At 44.2% G+C, this 20276-nt stretch overlaps 1 long non-coding RNA gene across 1 annotated transcript in view; it reads left to right on the top strand.

Annotated features, from left to right (window-relative positions):
* The first annotated feature begins 2716 nt into the window (after positions 1–2716).
* Positions 2717–20276, top strand: part of LOC138245850 (uncharacterized) — a 332409-nt gene continuing 314849 nt past the window's right edge. The window contains exon 1 of the long non-coding RNA XR_011194176.1: positions 2717–4221. This is a non-coding gene — a long non-coding RNA (uncharacterized lncRNA). The remainder of the gene's footprint in view (positions 4222–20276) is intronic.

The following is a 20276-nucleotide window of genomic DNA, read 5'->3' on the forward strand; positions in this document are numbered from 1 at the left end:
GTTTGTGATGAAAATTAAATGATGATGTGCAGCTCCTGGTTAACCTCAGTCAATCTCAAAGATCCATTGCAAGGAGGAGTTCTCCCTGATGAATGATAATGTCTTCTCACAAACCAATAACTTAACTGAGATCCCCGCTCCAGTAGGGTAAAACAACATTGCATAGTCATCTTTGTAGGCCTGCCCTTTAACTGACCACACAACTGCAAAGGGGACAACATGCTTTTGATAGAACAATATTGTTATATTTTCAGTAACTGTAAAACACAGTTCGGCGATTTGATTCAGCTTCACAGTGCTGTTGATTGTCCAAGGTGCCTTTCCCGGTGGTTCTAGGCTTTCTCACTGACCAGAGTCATGGTAGTCTGGTCTTTTTAATTGTGGAACTTTTCCATCTATTGCTTAACGACTATTCCTGGGGTAATGGAAGTACCGTTTAAGTGCCATTCCTGATTCTAAGTTTACACAGAGTCGCTTTGATGTGGGTTTTGTGTGTGAATCAGTGAGCCAATGAACTGTGTCATTTTTCTTGTTTAGAATATTGAATGGTTGTCCATTGCTCAGTAGTTTGTATTGGGTTGTTGTTTTAGAGGGCATCCTGCTGCCAACTACACGGCTCTGATGTGTGTGAGGGTGAAATGTACTATGCAGTAATTATGTAGTATCTTTGAGTGTTGGTGTTCATGAGGAGTATACTATACTGTTGAAGAGTGTTGCTCGGCCAGCTATATGGCTCTGGTGCTGTATTGTGTGTGTGAGAGTGACATTTGCCACATAATTTCTATAGTATCTTTGTGTGTTGGTGTGGAAGAGAGGAATATTGTACTGTTGAAAAGCATTGCGTTGTTAGCACTGGCGTTGTATTGTGTGCGAGAGGGTAAAACAAATGTCGTATTTAATAATTTCTATAGTATAGTATCGTGTTGGTGTGCACGAGGGGCCTATTGTACTGTTGAGGAACATTGCTTAGTTAGCTATGTGGTTCTGGTGTTGAATTGTGTGTGAGAGGGTGAAATACATTTACTTTGTAAAGTTTCCATGGTACCTTTGAGTGTTGGTGTGCTTGATGGTGGTAGCAAAAAACAGTTAAAATGCCACAAGATTGCCTGTGCATGGGGAGCGCGCCTGAGTAAAACATAGCATTTTACACAGAGCAATAAATATCCATGCATTGTTCCTACAAGTGAGGGAGTGGAAAACACCGTCTAGCAAGTTGTTTTGTCACTTTAGACAATTGTTGTGTAAGCAGTAGGTTGTACTGTTGTGGGCATTGCTTTTCCAAATATATGTTATTGGTGCATATTTAACAATTACATTGCTTTGCCTGGTTAAAAAACGTAGACGGTCATTTCTCAAAGATGTTTCACGATCAGAAACCAGCATCTTGCAAAGTTAACGACCACGCAATGGCATCTGTTAATGAAATCCAACTATCACAGACTGGCATCTCACCGTGATGTTTATCAATCACATACCAGCTTGTTTCCAAGCAGTCCAACAATCTCAAAAATGCTAGTAACTCTCCGGAAGGGTCCATGGCGCCTTGTAGCTTATGGAAATAAAGTGTCTGGCTAGCAGGGAGACAGTGAGGAGGAGAGACGTGTTTCGGATGGGAGGAAAGATCACGAATGAACAGCAGAGGAAATGAATGAGGGAGAGGATGTGGCATTAAGAGCTGTCGACTTTAGAACTGGGGAACCAGGTTCGAGTCTCTGCATCAGCTAAATAGCCTTTGACTCTGGGCAAATCACTTAATCTCCCCATGCCTCAAAAAATGAAAATGACCTTGTGTAATGTAACTAGTGCTGATATTAACCAGCTCCAAAACCATCATGTCGAGTTCGGCAACATAAAATTGCAAAATAAATAGAAGTCATGGGTGGCGGTGAGCTGGGTAGCCAGACAACCGTAAACTCTCCCGGGATGACGCTGGTCCTCAGAAAACTGCTCCAGCACAAAGCAACAACCACATGCACAAAATCCTTCTTACAGACGCTACCTATTGCATCTGTAATGAGGAGACTCCCTGCGTGCCGTCCAGTCAAGGTGGAAGCCTCACCAGAGAGTGAAACCAGAAGGTGGGGTGTGTGGGGGGCGGTGTTTATCCACAATAGCACTTTAAGCATGGCACACAACAACCAACCGGGTGAATCGAAGTACAAAACATCGACAAGAAAGACTTATAACTACGTTCTCAATGACACCAAGTGTATGACCTACAGAGGTGAACAGATCAAGTTGCACCTCGTCTTCGTTGTGCTCGAAACGAAGACTGTGCCGCGCCGCTTTTTCCCGGTTTGCCTGACTATTGAAATCTACTCAAGAGCTTATTTGAGAACTTTCCCACGTGCCATGTAACCCTCTGTCGTGTAGCCACGCATTCGCGTTGCTGTTCTGTATCGGCAGAACCTTGCTCTGTAAATGTCCCTAAAAAAAAAGTACAGTATTCGTAATTCCCACAACATGATACCAACCTATACGAACCGGGAGACTATACGCAGCTCTCTACAACAGGCGCGCATACACACTGAGCTATCTCACCACAGAACAGCAAACTTTTCCTGTTCCATTTAGTTTTAGAAGTGTCCCTACAATGTCTTTCGGTTCTGCGCCGTGCCGGTAGGTGGCGCTGCTGCACACCAGAGTGAGCCTCGAACTCGGAATGCGAGCTGCGCGTTTGGCATTTCTCATGAAGCGGAAGCGCTGCGAGGCTGGCTCTGCTGGGTGTTGCTTCACAAAGCCCCGGGACAGCGCCGGGGAAGGGTGTGCAGAGATTGAGCGCCAGGCTATGGGATGTGGAAATACAGCAACGCTGGTTCCTGGGGATATGACCGGTCCTGATACAAGATGCTTGGAGACATCATCATGAAAAGTAGCTGCTTTGGCTTCGCCCTTGCAAGTTTAGGGAACCACCCGGCAGGAGAGCTGTAGGAGCCAAGTGGCTGGGGACTACCTGCTAGAGACGGCTGCCTTTCCATCAGCGCCCTTACGTTGCAAGGTTTCTCAGCTGGATGCAGCAGCAGCAGATCGTTTTGAGTCCTATTTCTTCTTTTTGCTTTTGGATATTTTGTTCTTGGAGTACTTGAAGAACGCGGCATATTGACTGTGGATTTAGTCAATATGATCTTTTTTTTCATGTTTTCTCCAGCTTAGCCTATAGGCATTTTTTTTTAAGTTGTTGGGTACTTTCTGTTAAACGGCATGTTTTTTGGCATTTTTGTAGACTTTGGTTTATTTTGCTTTGGATAGGGTAGCTCATTGGAAGTGTGGTCAAGTTTGGGATCTGAGCGGGCATCCAGGAATGTGGCTGTCCATGTTTGAAAATGACCACAGCTTCCCTGTGATGGAGCAGGTTTTTTTTTTTGCACCTGAATGGAATATTTCTGTAAGTGGCCCAGGTCTGCAACTGCTCAGGAACGGGCTGAATCCACCGGGCATTATCTGACATTGACCAGGAATTGTGTGATCATGACGAGGATTTACCTGCAAGGAGAAGGGCTTGTCCGGAACGATCATGCCTTTTCTGTAGCTCGTCGGGATTTGCCCGTGACTAACCTGGACTGTTTGAATCAGAGAGGGAATTATCTGAAACTATCAGGGAAGTGTTTGAAAATGACCGGAAACTGTATAAAGTTGCCCATTAATCGTGGTAGAAAAATACGAAGGGTTTCTCTGAAATGGGACATCTGTATAAAGGTGACAATGATTTGTCCGAAAATTCCCAGGATGTGCCTGAAATTGACAGTAGATTTACAGAAACGGGCCACAGCGCGCCTGAAACTGACCACGGGTTGGCTCAGTCAGACCAAGGAGTACTAGAAACATGTCCGTGGATTGCCAGCATCTGGCCCTGGACTTGCGCTTCCTAAGGCTACTGTCCACTTATTGGAGACCAGCTGAAGTTTTTCAAGCATCTCTTTTATGTTCATTTTTTTGTTCACTGAGGAGATTAATTTGCTTGTTTTCTGGAAACCTCCATCAGCGAAAACAAAAACCAAAATACGTTTTTGGGTGTTCATTGCAACACAATGTGCCTCGGTGGATTTACACGAGTGGACATTTGTGCCAATTTTGGAGTGCTTAATGGTTGATTCTGGGAACATTTGGATTTTTGTTTACCCGATTATATTGGAATTGTGGATTTGCTCCCGTTTTTTTGTGGAATGCTGTTTACGGACCATGTGGATTTACAATTCTGGGAGCTCCAGTTCTTCAAATTAGGTAAGTGCCACTTGCACCCTGTAGAGATTAGAAACATAGCTTAAGGAACAAACTGCCCTAATGATTTATTATAACCCATTGCAGGTGGACATTACCCCCAGGCAGCTTCTGCCTTTTCAAGGAATAAAAAAAAACTGCTTAGCCGGTCACAAGCCTCTCCTGTGGTTAATGGTTGCATTAAGTGCACATTGCTGTCGTTCCAGCAAGCAGGACTCGGGTCTTCGCTGTCTAAGGTGGGCAGCGTGCTCTGTGGGAACTTATGAAGTGTCATGTTGCAAAGAAAACCACATCCAGGCGCTTCTTGTAAATTCCTCGTGGTGTCGGAACAGGTGCACAGGCTTTATTTTCTTTCCAGTGACAAGGAAACGCTCTGTTTGTCAAAAGCCATTATGGCTAGCACTAGTAGGAAATGTGCGTTCGTGGACTTCGACTTTCACAGAGCATTCTTCTGTCGTGCAGCTGGTTGGGTGCACACAGTGTGGAAAAAAGTTTCTGTCTAAGGGAAACGCCGTGTGATAACGACAAGCATAGACACTATGGGCCATCTGTACGAACACTTTTTCCCATAGATCCAGAATGGGGAAAACCCTTTGCTACATCTGGCCCTATGAGTCTATGACAAGTGAAATAAAAGAGATTTAACCAGGGCTGTGGGAGTGGAGAGATGAGGAGAACTGAGGAAGGCACTAGTCACTTCGGGAACGGGACCCGGGGTAGGTGGAAGTATCGTCTACCGGTCCTGACCAATGTGTTATGTGGACCAGACCTATGGTCCGCGAGATCCCATGAAGCCCTATCTCAGAGTGGGAGGGGCGACGAGTAGGAATGACATACTGGGTCATAAAGGACTCATGTAAGTGACTGACGACACTAAAACTCCCTTTCTTTTGATTGTCAGTGGGTATAGGCAAGGGCCATTGAAGTTTATTTTTGGAGAAGCGTTTTTTCACTAGGTCCTGAGGAAGCGTCGTTGGATCCTTTTGGACCTTATAGACGCGAAACATGTCGACCCATTTTTGAGGTGGGTCTTGCAGTTCCTTGACCACCTTGTTATGTGCAATACAGTTTGAGAGTGGTCGAACATTACTTCGTTCCCACCCTCCTGGTTACAGTTTTAATCTTGGCCTGGACCCCGCATTAATAAAGATAGCTCTTAGCAAGGGTCGCTGAGCCAATGTTATCCTTCTATTTCTTTTCGTTCTCTCCTTTCTCCCTCTCTCCCTACTTACCTGCGGGAAAGGGTGGCATCATCAAAAAGATCTCCGGCAAAGAGCCCCCCGAAAGGGTGGTGCCCGTCAGACATTGCAGCGCCAGTCTGACGAGGAGCTGGTCCGATGATGAAGCATGACACCCAGTTGGGTGTGTGAGGACTCTTGTTCCTACTAAATAGGACCCCCTAGTACTCACCCTGTCTTCTTCTTGCTCTTCAGGAACAGTGTATTACATTATTAGTAACTGTTATTGGAGGACATACACTGGACCTCAAAATCCTCCGAATCCCCTTAATTTTTGATGTGGAAGGCACTACTAGGCCTTGCAGAGATCTTAGATACTTAAGCCCATATTTAAACTTCTTTAGTGCTGTATCATTTTTTGACGCAAAAGTGGCGCAAACTTACAAACACAATTATATTTTGTAAGTTTGCGCCGCTTTTGCGTCAAAAAATGATGCAAACGCGGCGCTAAAAAAGTATAAATATGGGCCTTAGGGTCCTAAGAACCCTCTATCCACTGTGACAACATGGCATAGCGGTTACTTCATTTGGAGTCCAAATGAATAGCCAGATGGGGTGGGGACTGGGAATACAAAATGGTGGCAGTGCGTGATCTCAGGTGGTAGCCCATAGGGCAGATCCACTGATAGGGATGGCTTGATTCATGGCAACAGGTATCACTCAGTATTGGCTACTAGTGAGACACGGAGCGTGCCTAGCAGAATGTTTCATTTCACAGCCAGTGCAGTGGTTTATTTGCTGGACAAACGAGTAGCTCGTTTGGTGGCTAATAGGGTAGCCCATTTAAGTGCTAGTACAAAACTCAGATAGGCCAGTGGTTGTTGGGATAATGTTTGATGTACAGTGAGACACTTTAGTTAATATCCTGTGACTAGCGTTTCTTGGTGACCAGTGAGATAACATAGTTGGTGCCAATAGGGTATAAACGTTCAAGGCCAGCAGTATAATTCAACTGGAGGACAGCAGGAGACCAGTTAGTAGTAGTTAATGTAATCAACATTGATAACTCAGTTTGTGATCATCAAGAGAGGTCATTTGTTGGCCATGGAGAAAACGTGGAGTTGGGCAGTAGGGAATTGTTTTGACTTTAAGTCGTGTTGTAGTGTTATGTTCCGTGTGCTCTCTTGGGGATCGCTGAAGCGTGGGGGTTTCACTGGAGTCTGTTACCCTTGTGACTGGCTCAGGCTATGTCAGGCTTAGGGAGGCTGTAATAAATTATACCTATTTCAACCTGTCATGTGAGAAGAGGACTCACCAAGTTCTGAGGGTATTTTAAAGTCAAGGAGGTGCATGAATGGTAGGTGGTGTTGGAAAATGGTAATAAGTGGAATCGGTGCAGAGTGGCTCTCTGTGAAAAGGGTGGTGAGTGCGAGAGGAGCAATGAAGAAGATTACTTTGGTTGCTTATGCTAATGGATAATGATGAGTTGTGAAGATGTTCCAGAGTGGTGGTTTGTGGATCGGGGGCTTGATTGTAGTGGTCAAGAGGGAGAAGTGAGAAGAAGCTATGTTGGTGGAGAAGGTGGAATGAATGTAGCTGGAATGAGGAGAGAACGGAGCCCATCAGTTTACTTAAATAATTAAATTCCACGGTAATTAAATCCACTTCCATTCTAGTAACTTTGTTTGTTTGAAGCTGTTTTGCTGTTTCACATAAAGATCTGTTTTTGATCAATGAAAGGAGGGGACCATTTTATGACTTTAAGTCTTGTTGTAGAATGTTGTGTTTCATGTGACATCTTGGGACTGCTGAAGCGTGGGAGTTCCATTGGAGACAGTTACCATTGTGACTGGCTCAGGGATTGTCAGACTTAGGCAGGCTGCAATAGATTATATCTATTACAACATTACTGGTTTATCAGCTCAGGAATGTAACTTTGCCAAATTGGTAGCTCAGTTGACTGCTAGGTGGATAGATCAGTTAGTTGCCTGTTTGATAGCTCAGATAATGCAGCAGCTGATGGCAAGAAGGGTGACTTGGTGGTCAGTGAGTAACAAATGGGATAATTTATTTGTTTGGACAGTAGGATAGCTTTATTGATGGCTAGTGGGGTAACTTCCTTGGTGATCAGCGGAAGGCTCACTAGGTTGCAAATGAGGGAACCAATTGTGTCTAGCAGGATAACTCTAAGGGCTGGCTTTGGACTGTCCAAGAGGGGCCACTTGTTTTTGTTGGTGTCAAGTGGTGTATAATAGGTTTTCCTAAGTTGAATTGTTGAATGTGTGACAAGGAACAGATCAGTTGGTTGTCTGTTAGATAGTTTGAGTGATTGACACCAAAATAATAGAGTTGGTGCCTCGTGGGGTAGCTTTATTGCTGTCAAGTGAGACTGCTGTTTTGATTGTAGTGGGCTATCTCAGGGGTAGCCAGTGTATCAGTTGGTGGTCGGGACTGCTTACCAGGGACAGTGTACATTAGGATAGCTCATTTGGTGGGCAATACATTGTTTAGTTAGTGGGCAGTGATCTTGCTAAGTTTAAGGCTCGCTGGATTCCATAGTTGGTGGCTAATGTTATTCCACCCTTGATGGACAGTTAGATTACTTTGTTGGCAAATGGCATAGTTACTGTGGTGCAGCTGTAATGCATTACTGCTGGAGTTCTTATGACTCTGCTCATGTGACGGCCAAATCTTGTCTCAGATGGCAACAACTGGCTCAGCTTCCTGGCAGGATGACTGAGTGCAGTGGCTCTGAATATGGACCCATCTGCAGTAGATGATGATAGCTCAGACAGCTGATTTACCTCTTGTAGGATCTGTGGGAATCCCCACCTCAAGGGATACAGCCCTAACACTGGTAACAACAATTTGTATCAAGAGGTTAGAAATTCACAAGTGCTTGCTTAATGCAATGATAGAAATACATATGGCTTACGTTGTATTTAGGACATTAACCCATATCGTATTTTAGTTTACATCGATACAGCAAGCCTCCAGGAACTCTGTGACGACATTGACCAATGACACTCCAAGGTGATTTGCACATTTTTGATGTAACAGAGATTTATTGAAATTTGCTGGTACAGTTGGTGAAACCCGAGACTATCCCAGCAAACCTCAGACATGTGGCCACCCTACTAAGGATGCAAGAGGTTGCATAGCTGTAGAATGCATGTTACAACGATGGAGAAAAACAATATGCATCCTGCAAATGTTGGAAATAGCTACCTTAACTTTAGTGAAGTTCATGCTTGCTTATGAAGTAGCCCCACATTGCCTATGCAGCCAGAGTACTAACAACATCATAGAATTTCCCTAAATATCAGTCTGGGGATCCTTACAGGTTCAATATGTCTCCCCTTGGACCCTGGGCGCTGGTTGTATAATGTTTTCCTGGAGATGACTGAGGAAAGATAAACCAAGGAGAGGGCTCATTACAAGCATCTGGATGACCAGAGGAAGGTTAAATGGGAGGAATCTGAAAGGTGCAAGGATCCGCTGTTTTATTCTCTATAGCCCTTGCTACTGTTTTCTAGGCACTTAATGTAAGTATGCATTGTCTTTGAAAAGGACCCCGCCATGGGGGCCTGTCACATTTTCACACGTGTGTAGCTGAAGTGCAGGTTTTGCTTTAACACCCAAAGATGATACCCTTCCGTGAATTTTAGGTACGTCACCAATGCCGACTTTGACCCAGGAATGGTATCTACCCTTTCAACGTCTCTGTGTTCCCCTAAAGTAGAACTGATGCATTCTGGATGGAATTAATTAAGGTAACAGATGGTAGGAATTCTCTGTCCGAAAGTCGTTTTCGAAACTGCAGTTTTTTCATGGCTGTCTCCGGTACGGATCTGGTGTTATTGAAACTGTGCCACAAAATTTCCAGAAGAGGTGTCCGAGGACAGAAGTGAGCAATTGTTGCTTGCACGAGGCCTGCTAAGCCATAAAAACATGGCGGCAGGTGTATAATCCCCCTGACCTCACCTGGGCTGTTTATCCTCGTTAGTGAGCCCACACCTGTGCCTCACCTGGATTGTTGGGCCACCTGAGCGTGGAGTCTGGACTGTTGTATCCATTCATTCCCGAATCCTCAATATGATATATACATATACCCGGTACTCATAAGTGTGGTAATACTGCGTGTTTTAAAAAACAATCCTTCCGTTCAAGCCTCGAGGTCTTTGTTCACAGGTAAAATACTACTGGAATTACAAATTGTCTGTATATCAATTTTGTCCAGGTCGGGCTTCTTGATGTAGGTAGGTTTTTGAAGTGGCAGCGAAAACTGGTGTGTGCAATGCAGGACTGGGAACCCAAAATAGCCCTGGTAAAGTCTTTCTATCAGTCTCACATTCCACAGAATGAGTGAGACTACCGAATGATCCTAGATTTCTCCCAGGGGGTTTGAGGATGTGTCCCCACAAACATATTTTTTGAAAAAGTGAGGCCCTAATAGTGAAAGTTTCTGCACAGTTTTCCTGAAAATATTGGCTAAAAGCAATAGTTTTTCCAGAATCTGCTACAGTACTCTCGAGCATCTTGCACATGCCAGTGAGAAATGTACGTGAACGATACCAAACTTCTGGGTGGACAGCCGCAAATGATTTCATGCCACAGATGGATCTGGAGATATTCGCTGTACTCAGTGCTTAATTTGTGACAGAGTGAGTGCCGGTGCCCGAAGCTCTGCTCAGAACCCGCGGCCGGTGCAAATAAATGATGGCACGTGGAATATCAGGGCTGTTTAGCCTTAAAACCACCTGATGCTGCTTTAATTCATAATCAGACATCCAAGCGCCTTCACCACACCCTTTGAGGCTCATGCTTTCCCCTTTGTGATGGGATTTCTCTTTTCCCTTCCTTATTCTTTCTGCTTTGTGCTTTTTCCCTCTCCTACTCTTGCTTAATGTCTGATGAAGAAAAATAAGTGCTGGTGGCTCCCACCAGCAACCACCGTCTCAAATTAAGCCCTGGACTCCACTGAAACAAACAGGGCGCTCAATGTGCACGCTTGTACTGACCTGCACCATGCCCTGCTGTCTCACCCTGATACATACATGGAGCTCTCACAGTGCTCTGATTTCAACCTTAATGCATTCATTGACAACCCAGTATATCTCATAATGCTCATCCTTTGTGACCTGCACCAGGCACAGCGCTTCCACTACTGAACCATCCAGTGGCAGCTCGTGGGGCAGAAGGGGCGGGGCAGCACAGCATGTTGCGGGGGAGGTGGCACGACAGAAAAAAATAATATAATTTTTAAAAAACGTTCCATTTGCGCTGCGCCTTGCTGTTCTCATTTGGTCCTTGACTGGACTGCAGGCAAGGCTCCCAGCCTGCCCTGCGTCGAATCCTAATGCTGCTTTCCTGCTGCTGGCAGCATGAAAGCAACGTTAGGATTGGACGGAGCGCCCAACCAGGGCGTTCCGAGGCAGAGTGGAAGTCTCTGCCTGCTGTCTCCAACCCAGCAGTGCAGTGCCTGTGTTGCTGGGTTGGAGAGAGCCCAGTGCACGTGTGTTTGGCCGGCCCAAGACTGCCGGTCAAAGATACATGTGCACTGAGGGGGAGTGCTTTGCACTCCCCCTTCATCTCGTCTCAGCCCCATGGCCCCCGCCCCTTTTACTATAAAACGATAATAAACATAGTTTATCATTGTTTTACAGTAAAAGTTTTGCAGCTGCTGCTGCTGGCGGGGGGGGGGGGGGAGTTGGAGCTCCTCCACCATTGCGGAGGATCTGCCACTGGAACCATCAACACTGTCAAATTCACCACTAGTGATGGGTGAACTGTAAAGGTGATTGGACATAAACACCCATCCAAAATTACAGTCAGCATGCAAGCAAAGTAAGTGAGCCAGACATCTGTGGGAAAAACAGTGAAGACAATAGACATAAATGGTGTATTTTATAGCAGAATGATCTCCTACATTGACTTAAACATCACACATTCTGAAAGGGACTTGAATGTTTTTTTTAATTATACTTTCCTACTCTGCCAACTAAGCCAGACCCACTCAATGAGTGTTGTGGGTTTACCTCCTAACAAAAAAATTCGAACAACATTGCACCAATGTACATTTTCAGCACAACTATCCTAACAATTGGCTAAACATCCATACGTTTTCCAGGAAGTTCAAATAATCTGGGCACAATATTGACACAGCCTATCATTTTTCTAGAGGTAAATAGCACCTTACTGCAGTTATGTGTTCTACCTCCCTCCATTTCCCATTTATACCCCTTACAAGGAGATGCTCAGTCGTACTGTATGAGACTCTGCTTTGGAAATTACCCAGATCTCACAATCTCAGGCTATTGGCAGCAGAGTTAGACATACCTCGTAGCTTCACAAAGCAGTTTTACTGCTCAGTTCAGACAGAATGTATGTACTACTGCCAGTTGAAGAGTTTTCCTTACCTGCCCAAGTATCACCTACACATTTTAGAAAGCCAATTATTATAATTGTATGATGTCTTATGGAGCTTCATACCACTATTTTGAAGGTTGTAAATAGTAGGTGTTATTATTATCCAATTTATTGGTACTCAGAGTACTAATGTGCAGATCACGCAGAGGTTAGCTGCAGGTGTTTAACTCACTGACCCATCTTTTGAGCTATATTCACAAGGGATTTCTACCACTGTGCCTGGGATGGACAGATTTATGTAAAAAATGTCCCCAGATAGGTGTCATTATACCATCATCAATTGCATGTCAGGTATGGGCTTCCTAATGCCATGGAAGCTCACAGGATATCAAAAATGGACACTTTTAGGTCAGTGGTCCAGTCGCATGACATGAATACCTGTGCACCTTAAATGCCCCCCTGCTCCACGTGATGCACCTTGAGTGGCTATGCACACTCAGTTCCATTTTACAAAGTCTGATCGACTAATTGGGGCAACCACTGGAAGCCTTCTTCCGTATAACATGAGTAGACAGCAGGAATGACCATGTGGTCTTGACTTCAAGGAGACTGTTTCTAAACTTTGGAAAGGGATATCTTTTATAATCCTATGTATAAGTTGCCCTGATGTGGCCTAAATTAGAGACCGAATCTTGTCAACACTATATCCAGTGAGGAGTTTGATTTGAAAGCGCTAATGTACACATGGATTTATGCTTTTTTGCAGACATTGGGACAAAGAGTTTGGTTGAATTGTCTATTCCAAGAACTACCTAGTTTTGTATTAATGGACACTGCAATGTTTGTGGTTCCAACCATACCTAAAATGCTTACAGTGGTCTATGTTACACTTTGTTTGACTTTCGTCCATGTGTATCTTAAACTTTGCACTTTGTGATGGGATGAGCAAAGGTTGCTTAGGTTAAAAAAACATTAAGATAATAAAAGCATAACAGTTTTTAGGAAATGATTGGCAGGGACGTAGCTTGGTCAACAAGATTGGAGGGGTGTGAACTTCAGGTTGCCCGACAATAATGCTGGCATATCTTGTGAAAATGCATTATATGAGAAGCAGAACACGAGGAAGGCTCAAGGGACAGTGAGTATTGTTAGGATCACTTGAAACACAGTATTTTTCAAACCAAGCAATATTTTTGAATACCTTCAAAACAGACATGAGAGAGAGAGAGTGTGTGTGTGTGTGTTTTTGTCTGTGTGTATGCAAAAATCTTCTGTGAAATCCGACAGACACCTCACCATACTCAACAGTCACCTCACCTTTCCCAACTGAAAACACGTGTACCCAACTATTTACTACAGAATGAATTTATAGAGGTGGTGTAACATGTCCAGTCCCTTGGTCTACAAGGATGCTTCAGGAACAAAACAGGCGCCTGGAATAGCTTATAATGCCACCTGTGCTCGGCTCCAGCTCAGATACTATCAGAAGTGGTCCAGTTCTTCTTTGCATGACAACCGCGCACCACAACGCTATGCCACATCGCTTTGTGCCTCCCTATTTAGTCCCCATAGCTAGGCTTGCTAGTCTTGGTTGATCTAAATTGAACCAATTGGACTTAAGTATTCTACTAAGGGAGATTCTTAAACCGCAAACATAGCGTCCCTATGGCATGGAGCAGACACTAATGATTATGGAGAGAGAGGGGAGCCTTCTTTCTTGTATACCAGTCTGGCCTCTGCCATCCGGGCACACCACAAACAGCATGTCCTGCCAGATAGATCACCTGTGAACTGCACAGTGGTCATTTTAGCAGAAGTCTTTCTTTCTTTGTCATTCTGCTGCATTATGTCTATGTGATGTTTTTGGTGTGTACTGTCCATTGCTGTGCACGGAGCTGCTAAGGTGTACTGTCCACTGCTGAGCACTGTGCAGGGGACTTGTACTGTGCAGGGGCTGGTAAGGTTTGCTCCTCTCAAAAGGTTCACCTTTACATAACTGACCAGTGACAAACGAGGTTTTTCTTGACTTGTAACCTAAATTTCAACACAGTATTTTTTGTGGTGATTAGTCTAAAGGCCTGAACTTCCAGGCCTTTGATCTCTAGGTGTCTTCATTTCACCCCATTGTCAGAAGTGAAATATTTGATCTAAACTCCACAGATGACAGTCTTGAGGAATGGATTTAAAGGTTATCCAATTATATCTCACAGGAATCCTGATTAGGGTTCAAACAGGAAGTTAATACCTCAGAATTGGGAATAACATGTATCATCATAGCCGTCTCCTCTATTCGAGGTGTGGTAGTACCCTCTGGTACTGGGTTTTACTAGAGCAGTAGATCTGCACCAAAGACCCTGATTACAAGCTATGGGTAAAATTCTGATCCATGCACAAGTTTACACAAGGATCTGAATTATGAGTAGTGTTAAAATCATCACACCTCTGCTATTTTCCCCTGACATATTTCGGCAGGGACCTCCCAAAATGTATCGAGGACAAAAGGCTTGGAAAAAAAAGAGGCAAAACATGCATAATTGTGTGGATTAAACAGAGATTACATATAGAATGCCTCATTTCCAAGTGAAATGGTTAAGATATGAGGTATTTACCACATCCAGTAAATTCCTCCCCTCCGGCCAACTGGTAATCAGGGCCGAAATACGGGACACTCATAATGAGGCCCAACATGTGGTGGTCGTTGGACAGTCATCTGGTTCCCAAATATAATGAGATGTGAACATGTGCAGAGCTTTAGAAGTCATCATGACTCTAGCTCTGAAACCTAAATTGGCAGGGGGGAACAGGGTTTTTAATACATTTGATATGTGCTGAAAGACAAGAAATGACTGACTCCTTCACATATCTATAGACCTCTCAAAGTACTGAGCCTGTTGAATTAACTCTTGTTCCTAAGGGGAAGAAAATATTTGCTTGCAGTTGTTATAAAATTAGAAATATAGTTCAATGACAAATAACACACATTGAAAGCCATGTGTGTTTGTAAGATAGGGTCTGACCACCTCAAATACTCAACCAAGGTTGCCTTTTGCATTGACAATAGTTATTGCATAGCTGATAAATGTCCCACAGTAGTACCTTTCAGCAAGCCCTGCTCTCTCCTTTAATTAGCAACACAAAAGGATGATGGACGGAGTGCTGAAACTTTTCAAACACTCACCCCCATCACAGATCTGGGTTTAGTCCATCGTTCTTTTGCTCACTATGCCACTCCAGTTTGAACCCAGCCATATGCGAGTCAGTCTTGACCCTGTTCCCCATGGAAACAGTCCAGCCGGAACTACCAGGCCAGGTCCTCCCTGGACCGGAAACAAGCATCCTGGGACAGTTTTGAGGGTATCATCCTTCATCAGCCAGGCTAGCTTGAATCCAATGGCACAGTGAGCATGGGACCCACATTTGGGCATACCCTTCCCACTAAGGGCAACTTCAGCAACACAAAAGGATGATGGATTGAGTGCTGAAACTTTTCAAACACTCCCCCCCACCCCCCAGTCACAGATCTAGGTTTAATCAATCATTCTTTTGCTCACTTAGCCACCCCAGTTTGGACCCAGCCATATGCAAATCAGTTTTGACCCTGTTCCTCATAGGAACAGTGCAGCCCGAACTAACAGGCCAGGTGCTCCCTGGACTGGAAACAAGCAACTTGGGACAGGTTTTAGGGTATCACCATTGATCAGCGAGGCTAGCTTGAATCCAGTAGCACAGTGAGCACAGAACCCATGCCTGGGCATACCCTTCCCACTTAGGAAAACTTTAGCCACACAAAAGGATGATGGACCTAGTCAAACACTCACCCCCAGTCACACATCTGGCTTTAATCCATTGTTCTTTTGCTCACCATGCCACCCCAGTTTGGACCCAGCCAGGATGCTTGTTTCTGGTCTAAAGTTAGCAGCTGTTTTTATTGCCTTGGTTGGCATACAGACAAATGTTGAGAATCCTTAGTTGGCTGTACCTCATAATGATTGGGAGGTGGGGCTCAATGAACTGATCCATACTAACTTCCATCCTGCCGCATGGTGCCAGAAACTGGCTGGTATCCTGCCCACTCTCCTCTCAATTCCCAGGCCTCACTTAAAGAGTGTAGGGAGTGCTATTTTCTCAATGGAAGAGTGTCGCCCTCGCAGCCATCAGCAGTGGACCCCACGCCAGCCTGTTTTGTGTCATAGTTCTATTTAGGACTGCACCTAAAACCTTCCAACTAACGTCTGTTGTTTCACGTCATTGTCAAGACAGAAAAGTCCAGAAATGTCCACAGCGCAGCAGGAGTTAACAGCAGTGTGGGACATTAGTCATGGTTACTGAAAATGTATTTTGTGGGTGTGTCTTCAGAAATAATGTAGGTGATGACAAGTGCATAGTACCTGGGTGGCTTGGCGGACCCCCCTACGCGTGTTTATGTCCCTTTATGGCTTCAGTAATAAGCATTGGAGGTTTTTCGGGGGCAAACCCACAAACCCTTGAACATCTTTATATTCTATAGGCTGCTGTTAGGTGTTTGACCCACAGAAGTGAGACTGACTCTAGCCGTCCTCACCCCTCACTAGTCAGGGATTAGACATGGAAGAGAATCAGAGTCAGAGAGATGAAATTTCATACTCCACCAGTGATGCAGCAGCAAATAATACCTACAACTTTAATAATGCAATAAGTCAAGAAATGTCTAGGTGGATGAGGTGGTCAGTGGCTGATTCAATTAGTTGCTGCAGTTCTGCAAGTCAGGCGGTAAGAGACTCATTGAGTGGGACTGGGAGTGGAAGTGAGTGATGGATTGAGCATGTGGGGCTAGGGACCCGATCAGGAACAGTGGAAGGCGAGCCCCCTCTTGCATTAATATATATCAATCAATGTAATTATTGGTGAGCATTCGTATCAGGCCCTTGCCTTCCACTGTTCCTGATCGGGTCCCTAGCCCCGCACACTCTATCCATCACTCACTTCCACTCCCAATCCCATTCAATGAATCACTTACCACCTGATATGTATATATATTTATATATATTCAAAACCAGTCTCCTCTTGCATTAATAAAGACTCCAGGCACTCAGCGTTGCGCGTGAAATCCCCTTTATTCCAAATCGATGGAAACCACAGAACGCGTTTCGGTGATAACGCCTTTCTCAACCTGTCCATTCTGCCATCTTACTAGTAGTAACGGTGAGTGCCCAGAGTCTTTATAAATGCAAGAGGAGACGGTTTTTTAATATGAGGCACATATGGCATAATGCTAACGAGGCACCGCTGGCAATCTGGAGCTGACCGGCAAAGCGAACCACAGCAAGTGTGTGTGTGTGTGTGTGAGTGTGATATATATATATATCTATATCTATATATATAGATATATATATATATCTATATATATATAGATATATATATATATGTATATATATATATCTATCTATATATATCTATATATATAGATAGATATATATATATATATATAGTCACCAGGGATGTCATTGATGATGCATGGAAGGTCATGAGTAGAGCGAGTGCCACAACATATTCCAGATAATAATAGATTGCTTGTACTTGCCACATAATCCACCATCTGCTGCCTGTGTTGTAGACTGCATCAACAAATTGTTTCTAGCGTAAATAGACCAAACGACACTCAAAAAGCACCACGGCACAGTGGTACAGCTTTTGCAAAAGTTTACAGGTCACCTTCCAGAAGTTGGCTACTACATTTAAGTGTTAATCTGGTATTAATAAATTGAAACCTTAGGCCATACGTTATTAATATCTGTTGAGATGACAAAATAGCAATATAATACTGCCACAGAATCCGGTGTATTAAACCGCATACTTTTATCCTCCATTGTTATATAATTCCAGTGACCTTGAACTGAGTAATAGGTACATATATGACATATTTGACTTTATGTGGCAAATGTGGTGTGTGTGTGTTTTTTTTAACTTTTGAGTAGGAAAACCAAGGTTCTTCAATGAGAGGGATACATGCAGGCAAGTTCTCTGTTTCTCTTTCTCAGACTCTCATATAAACACACACACACATGTACTATATATTTGTGCCAGAAATACAATCGCTTCTGCTTTCGTGCCCAGCAAGGAGAGGGCACTTGTAAAGCGGCCCTAATGCATCTGATCCCTGAAATAAGCGCAGTGTTTTCCCCACGACTGGCATTTTCTGGATCAAAAGCTGGGCGGTATTCTTAGCTGGGCCCCCCCTTCTAGAATTACCTTTCATGCGATGCCAGTTGAGTCTTGCGAGTGTCTTGCAGAAAATTTCCTGCAGCCCGCATTTCGGGCGGTGCATGAATGGCCCCTCTCATAGCGCTTCTAGAGAGGGTGCACCGGTCTAGACATGCAGCTCACTAACCTTCATGAAAAAATAAATGTGACGCGTCTGCCTGAGGAGGCTGTATCAGTAACTTGTATTCATCCGATGTGATCATGTCAGTTTCTGAGAAGTTAATCAGAGCCTTGCTTATGTGCATGACTGCTGCCCCCTCATGTCTTCCAAAATATATGCTGGTAAAGAGCTGATCAAAATATGTTACCTTGCAAGTCGGCCTCTTTCAAAGAAGTAAGCCTTCCTTGTCACCATCTCCTGCTCAGATCCACCATACCTGGCTTCTCATTCGTGGTAACTCTCTTCTCACCCTTCAAGCAAATACCAACTTGATATTGAGTTGAAAGAAATACATTTTCACGATCTCAACACTAACAGATCTTCCCCGGATTCCCAGCCCGTCTTAATCTGAGATCTTACCTCACCACCAAGAAACCAGGTCAGTTGCTGAAAAGCGTATTATCTCTGACCACACCACGCAATACTAGCAGCTCCCCGACTAATCGTAAACCACCAGCAGCGCCTCTACCTCCACAGCCAGCATCCAGTGCTGTGTACCGCTGAGCGATGTATCTTGTCCATGACTATGACATGCATGTCGGTCAGAGTATTATTTTTGTAGCTCTGCGCGCTAAATACCATTTTCTTTAAGCCGTGTAAACTACCCTTCGTTTGGATATATAACCTATGCAGTGCTCCCCGCCGCAAGTGTATGGGTCTGTAAAAATGAATTAAATTCTATTTTGGTGGATTCACCTTTTAGTTCACTCATTTGGTTCAACTTCAGGGCGGATTCTGGGCATGCTCAGCATGCCAGGCAATTTCCTACATCCTTGAATTTGTAGGGAGCACCTAGCAACATGAACTGTGAGACTTCCTTTGTTCCATTCTGACCAGGATACTGGGATGTGGGCCTGAAGCTGAAAGTTGAAAGGCCGGGCCCTGCGGGATAATGTAATCAAGCAGACCTTGGGGAACCCGACAAGTGTGAGCTAGTGGAGTCTCAAGGACTCAGAGGGACACCAAGAAGAGTTTAACCATGAACACCAGAAATCAAGATATACTTTTAATACAATTCCTTTGACAATTATCCGTAACTGCAAGATTACGCAAATTGAAAAGACAGAATGACTGTGAAAAGCTTGACCATGAGGGTCCTGGACCTTTCACAGAACCACAGGAACCATATATTCATGACACTCCTTTCCGCATAGGTCACTGCTAATGGGTGACGCAAAACCTAAATGAGATTTATCAAGCTACGCAAGGCCATCTTGCATGACCCTGCATGGCTTGATAAATCTAGAGCAATGCAAGGCAGTATTACTTTGCAGCAGTGAGGCGTTTCATGGGTGGAATGTGGGTGTTCCTAGGCATCCACCCATGGATTTTGGTGCATTCCCAGATTTACCATTAGTGGTAGACCTGGGAACGCATCAAAATGCTACGCCTTCCAAGATGAGGGATAAGGAGGAGAAATATCTTTATTTCTCCTTGTCTTTTCTTCTTTCCATGTGTGCTGTATTCAGCAGTACACATATAAAGAGGCAAATGCCTCTCAAGATTGCTTTTGTGCAGGAAAGTGTCCCTTCCTGCACAAAAAAGTCCTGCCTACAATGCAGGCACCCTTGCACCATGATGCAAGGGTGCCTGTATTGGTGCTAGGCAGCCAAAGGACAGGGATGAGCCATATCATGGTAAATATGGTGCATTCCTGCCCTGCCCTTTCGTTCAGCACAGTGCAGCAAGGTAGCTTGCTGCGTTGCGCTGTGTGAAAGAATGATAAATCTGCTCCTTTATCACCAAGGCCTGCTCTTCAGATATCATTGATTCTGGAATGGTACAATGACTAGCAGTAGGCTATAGAATAACATTGAGCTAGTCGATTATATTGATATATTCTTTTCTACTTATGTTATGGTTGAGCTAGATCATTGTTGTTTTATTATTTGCGTGTAACTTGAATTGTGATATTAATTTAATATATATTGAAAGGTGCATTCCTTTTTGAGATACATTAATTATTCCTAAGTGAGCAATTAACTATTTAAACATAGATTTTAATTAATGGAATCTGGTGCCAACCTTGGCACTACCTCCCAGCAGCCACGGTTTGACAACTTGGTCACGTCTACCACTGTAGAATCAAAGACGCTCCAAAGCACTTTCCA

Source organism: Pleurodeles waltl, chromosome 7 (genome assembly GCF_031143425.1).
Source record: "Pleurodeles waltl isolate 20211129_DDA chromosome 7, aPleWal1.hap1.20221129, whole genome shotgun sequence".
NCBI lineage: Eukaryota > Metazoa > Chordata > Amphibia > Caudata > Salamandridae > Pleurodeles > Pleurodeles waltl.